The sequence below is a fragment of the Octopus bimaculoides genome, chromosome 17, assembly GCF_001194135.2.
Source record: "Octopus bimaculoides isolate UCB-OBI-ISO-001 chromosome 17, ASM119413v2, whole genome shotgun sequence".
In the NCBI taxonomy this organism is placed as follows: domain Eukaryota; kingdom Metazoa; phylum Mollusca; class Cephalopoda; order Octopoda; family Octopodidae; genus Octopus; species Octopus bimaculoides.
This window is the reverse complement of record NC_068997.1, coordinates 1,654,919-1,661,408: the sequence shown is the minus strand read 5'-3', so window position 1 is coordinate 1,661,408 and position 6,490 is coordinate 1,654,919. Positions and strand designations below refer to the sequence as shown.

General features: G+C 33.1%; 1 long non-coding RNA gene across 2 annotated transcripts in view; it reads left to right on the top strand.

The window, feature by feature from the left end:
* The window catches only part of LOC128249660 (uncharacterized), a 445,267-nt gene that overhangs the window by 188,743 nt on the left and 250,034 nt on the right, over window positions 1-6,490 (top strand). The gene's annotated exons all lie outside the window — the stretch shown is intronic.

Sequence of the window (6,490 nt, the reverse complement as noted above, 5' to 3'; positions counted from 1 at the left end):
TATATATATATATATATATATATATATATATATAAAGAGGTAGAGGGAGAGAAAGAGAGAGAGAAAAAGCCAGAAATGTATATGCATATATATGCAAAAGTATGTATCTGCAAACACACTTAGACATACGCATATATATGTATGTATACATATGCATACATGCGCATACATATATGTAAGTATACATACATGTATGTATATGTCCTCTATATTGCTTAGAAATATTTCTCACCTAATGGAAGATTGTTGTTCAGAAATTCTTCTTTATGATCTGAATGGTTTTATTACTCTACATAATATCAGATGAAGAATTATTTTCATATCAAAATGAAATATTCTCAGATTTTCTTCTCTTATCCTTCTTCTCTTCTGAATTTATGTTGCGCTTCCAATAACAAATTGTACGGAAATCCTTAGAGATTTCACGTTCACTATAGAAATGTACTACACATTTAGTTGTAAAACTCTATACGTGATAGCTGAGTACATTTATACACATAAATACACATATATACGTATATATATATATATATATATATATATATATATATATGAATAATAGTTCTCTAGTTATATATTTGGTTTGATATGTATTTACATAATTTACCGTCATGTGGTTCAGTGAGAAATATTTTTGCTAAATGCATATAAGTATATATTAAATTTCATGAGTGCATATATGTGTGTCTATGTGTGTGTAAAATGGAAAGAAATACTAGCATATATATACAAATGTGTGTGTGTGTGGTAAGAAGTGTGGCTGTGTGATAAGAAACTTGCTTCCCAACCACATGGTTCCTGGTTCACTCCCACTGCCTGGTACCTTGGGCAAGTGTCTTCCACTATAGCCTCGGGCTGACCAAAGATTTGTGAGTGGATTTAGTTGATGGAAACTGAAAGAAGCCAGTTGTATATATATATATATATATATATATATATATATATATATATTTGTGTGTATTGTTTGTCACCTACCATCGCTTGACAACCGCTGTTGGTGTGTTTACGTCCCCGTAACATAGCGGGTCGACAAAAGAGTCCGAATAAATAAGTACTAAGCTTACAATGAATAAGTACTGGAGTCGATTTCTTCGACTAAAGGTGGGATCCATCATGGCTGCTGTCAAATGAATGAAACAAATAAAAGCAGATAGGTAGATAGATAGATAGATAGATAGATAGATAGATAGATAGATAGATAGATAGATAGATAGTTTCAGTTGAATTAGGTACTTAAGTTGAAGCACAAAGTCAGTGCGGTATTATCCGTACAACTCAAAGTAAGGTGAGTAAAATCAAAATAAGCAACAGGATATCAAGAGGTGATGCAGTACGACTGTTTCAAGCGCCTCCATTTAATTGAACATTGCAATCATTACATCAATTTAAAAGCAGGGCTATCCTCAGCTGCATAAATAAATAGAATTTTTAATCAGTTGGACACATTAATATGACTCAAATTCTCTAATAGAGCAAGAAGAGGGGAAGAGTCCATGTTGCTATTAATGTAGCTATGAATATGCTACACTTCTAAGAACTGTATGAAGTTTGTTAGGGTCATAGCTTGTAAATGATTGTGGTTCAATTTTAATTTATTAGCCTTTTTTATCAACTGCCAAATCTAACGCTAGAGGACAGTGTCGGTTTAGAATGAAGGGCAGGAGTGAAATGACAGTTTATAATTGGATATCGTCATAGATATTGTCAGGATTTTAGGATTTGTATCAGTAACTATCAATAAAGGAGGTTGGGTAGGGGAAGATCCCAAATCAAGATATTAATTACCAGTTAAAGGGGGAAGACGCTAATAAAACCTACGATGTTTATACAGAGGAAATTATCATGGGGTACTATGGATGATGGTATATAAACAATATTGTTATATTGTATATAATTTAAGATTACTAAAAATGATATTATAAACAGAATAGATAAAATGTGTATATATACCAATTTTCAAGATTAGAAAGGGAAGATGATATAGAATTAGTTTAATACTCGTTCCTATACTTAATTATTTACTTATTAGGTGGTTTCTATAACGATTGCTCTGGGTACTTATTTATAGAATACTGGGGCTATAAATCATGCTATTATTATATTAATTATAAGCTAAGAATCAGAAGAAAAAAGAAGGAAAAAAATAAGCTGTGCACAGATGCATACACATATTTAACTATGTGCACACATGCAAATATACATAAATATTTGTACCTTATTTTGGGTGTGTTATAATCAACTCTCATAGACGTAAGTAACTAGACAGTTTATATCTCTCTTTAAGAACATTAATAACTTATAAGAGATAGGAGGTTAATAGGTAAAGGTAACAAAATAAGAAAACAAAATAAGAAAATATAGAGAATAGTAAGAAAATATATATAAACTATTATATATAATACCAGGGAATGAGTTCACATCAGATATGACACTAAAATTAATTTCCTTTATCCGGGTTCAAGTGTAGCACCTGTAAACGCTAATTTCAAAAATATTTAACTGTACGGGTGACCCTATGTACGCATGATACCCTTAGGTCTAATCTATTATTAATTAGGTTGCTCTTGTCCCTATACTTAAAATTTCATAAGCCTCCATATAGCAAAGCCCGCAGGCGTGTCGACTAACTCTATAAGGCTGCACTTTCCTTATAATATCCCATTTAAGGCTAAATTCGATTGTGCTTTCTTTCAGTTCCCAAATCGTGCGAGATAAGGACGTACACTTGGCCCTATGTCTGAGCCTAAAAGAGGGAAAATGGTTATTAATACGTTTATTTCATATTTATTGAACATCCTATATATACAAATTTACCAACTACAGTTGTGATTGTACACTTATAGATTGCGTTTTGGATTAGGCATCAGCCTAATAATTGTTGAGTGGATTTAACTCTACAATTGCAACTAGGAGAATTACTACTATAAATATTATTAATATTCATACCATGTTTATTAGTATTAATATTACAATTAATATCAATCCTGCTACAACTATTTTTGTGCTATTTTCATACCTCTTGATCTATTAGAGAATTTGAATAGAAGTATATTAATGTGTCCTACTGATTAAAAGTTCTATTTATTTATGCAGCTGATGATAGCCTTGCATTTAAATTGATGTAATGATTGCAGTGTTCAATTAAATGGAGTCGTTTGAAACGGTCGTACTGCATCACCTCTTAATATCCTGTTGCTTTTATATATATATATATATATATATAATTAAGATTCAGCTGAATTAGGTACTTAATTGAGGCATCTTGCTAGTACGGTATAGTCCGTGTAGCTCGAAATTAGGTGAGCAAAATGCAAATAAGTAACAAGGATGTCCAGGTACCAATGCATTACGGCCGTTTCAAACGGCTCCATTTAATCGATCAATGAATACATTATATCAATTTGAGAGAAACCGCTGTCTTCATATGTAGATGACCATATACATTTGCAACATAAAGGATAAACCATTTTTAGCAAATTTGTATCAGTACTAGAAACCAAAAAATAATTACATTGTTTCCTTATGTTATATTTGTGGCCGAATAAATTTAGAGAATAATGCATATCATATTAAGCCTACAATAATTTAGATAGTAGCAGAGGAAAATAGTAGGGGTCAAGACATAGGAGTAGTGAGATATATGGTAGATATATGGCCTATTAAAATAGGGGTGTGGGAAGGTGCCTGACATTAATTGATTTATCAACGACAACTGGAACATAGCTGACAACTCCGAATTGATTTAATTCTAAATGGTGGTAGACTATAAACTGCATAAGATCTTATAAATAAAAATAAATATAAATGTAAATAACCACCTCACCACTCTTATATCTTGACCCGCACTATTTTCCTGTTAATCTCTAAATTACCGTAGGCTTAATAAAACATGCATTATTCTCTAAATTTATTCAGCCACACATATAACATAACGAAGCAATGGAATTATTTTGGTTTGTAGTACTGATATGAATTTGCTAAAAATGGCTTATGTTGGAAATCTGTATGGTTATCTACAGCTGAGGTGAGCGGTTTCTTTCAAATTGATGTAATGTTTTCATTGATCGATTAAATGGAGCCACTTGAAACGGCCGTAATGCATTGATATCTGAACATCCTTGTTACTTATTTGCATTATATATATATATATATATATATATATATATATATACGTTATTCGCTTTACTCAAAAATTTTGGCCGCGCTCAACAAAGAATTTTCAAGTTTATCACATGGTCATTCTCTTTTGTTATTGTCCCGAAGAAACCAATCAGCTCACTCGTCAGTCCACAGTTTCGTTTAATCTGAATTCTGCTACATTCAGATTAAGATGATAACTGGGTTATATTTAACTGCATCTTCATACATATTGATAGAATTCTGGTTCAGTTTCTCTTCACTACAACTTGGAGCAAGATTTTTCAAACATAACTTTCTCTTTTCTTTTATAGAAAATGATCGACGAAAACTGAACCCAAGTCATTTCATTGCTGGGTACCTATTTTACAGAAGAGTGACGCAACATGTCACTCGCTTTAATTTCTCGCTTCAGTGTGACTGTGGTGGATTTCTTCTGTTACAAACTAAGTTGAAAGGCGTGCCATCCGTAACCATTCCTTAATTCGTTCAATCACAGTTCACTCAGAACCATATGATGAAACGTATCTTTTTTCTAAGATGGTAGAGTATTATTTTACTGTGATTTACCTAGTTTTCTATCAGACAAAATAGCAACCCCTTAGTAGTCTCCTTATTGGCTTATGGGTATAGAAGGTTTATATATTGCTCAGGTAACCGTTTACAGTTGTGTGTAATCATTTGCCGTTTATTGTCAGCGAATGATGTAGATTCCACTTAATCAACATTAAATATTTGCATGGCGGCTCCCTGAAGACAGCCTGGGTTTTGCAACACATCTACTGGAATATCTACTGGAATATCTACTGGAATATCTGACATCGTCATCCATGATCAAGGCGTATCTCATCCTGGAAAACTTTGATGAAAACAATATTGATTTCAAATTTTGGGTCAAGGCTAGCAATTTTAGGGGCGGAACAAGTCGAACACATCGACCCTAGTATTTAACTAGTACCTTTTTATCGCCCCCGAAGCGGTAAAATGCAAAGTCGGCCTCAGCGGAATTTGAACTCAGGACGTAAAGTCGGATGAAATGCCACTAAGCATTTTGCCCGCTCTGCTAACGATTCTGCCATCTTGCCACATTACTTTAACGAAAGCTATATTACTAGACTTGACATCAGCAAAAGTTTACTTATGTCTGTTACAAAACATTTCTTACGGTTCCTACTTGTCTCTTGTTCCTTAAACCGGAGACTTTCAGTTATACCATTTAATCAGAGTATGCGTATGAATTCTATTAACTATCGTCGCTATATCTCATATCCCTAATCTTTAGATCTCCCTCACACCTCACGTATCGACCACAGGTATGAACCGACACTCATTACAACTGAAGAGATATCACATCGTATTTACCAGTCTAGTGAATTCTGTGAAAGTTATGAGCGTCCTAAATACAAAAAAAGATGCACAGCAAGATGCACTCCTCTTCTTAATTTTAGAGTTTCTTTCTTTATACCTATCTACACCAACTCATGAGAGCTTCCTATATATAACTACATGTTACCAATTCACCTTTGACTCGATATCTATACGGCATCACTAATACAATAAACCTTTAAACTGAAGCCGAACAATATTTCAGTCACATTCACTGTTTCCTACAAGCAAACAATGTCCATTCATATTCTATGAATACAGATTGTATGAAAGCACTTAGATTTAACTGTCGAGATATACAGAATAAAGTGATCGTTAATAGAATAACAATAATAATAAAAAGGCCAGTAGCTATTCACTTAGAAAGTCATTTGTTTAGTTGGTTTCTTTTGTTTGCATTCTTTAGGAAATTGCATATGTTAACAATAATTATGTTCTTTTTTCAGTTTTTACTTTCAACAAAATACAAAGAGAATGTTCTCGAACTTACCACTGTAAATATTGTTCTAGTATTACAATATACGACAGAAAATCTATAAAGACTCTGACAGAGTGCGTCGTTGATTTTAACCACTTAATAAGACATTTCAACATTTCTTCCATAAAGGTCAAGTTTGCTAATCACCGAAAGAAGTTCTTCATCACAGAGAGTAGGAGAGGGGTGCAAGTAAATAACAATATATAAAATTGTTTTGGTTCAGATGAGGAAGCTATGTCTGGTGTTATTTTGCTGTAGCTAAAGCTTCATCTCTCCGTTACAGACGCTTGGTTTTGTATATACAGGACAGCATGATCTAACATGTTCTTTCAATTTTCGTACAGTAAAATGTGATTTGGGGACGAAATATCTGTTATAATTAGCAGAACAAGCAAGCGCATAAAGGCCCTCATGTTAGCAACACATAAAGGTCCATGTGTGTGTGTGTGTGTGTGTGTGTGTGTGTGTGTGTGAGAGAGAGAGAGAGAG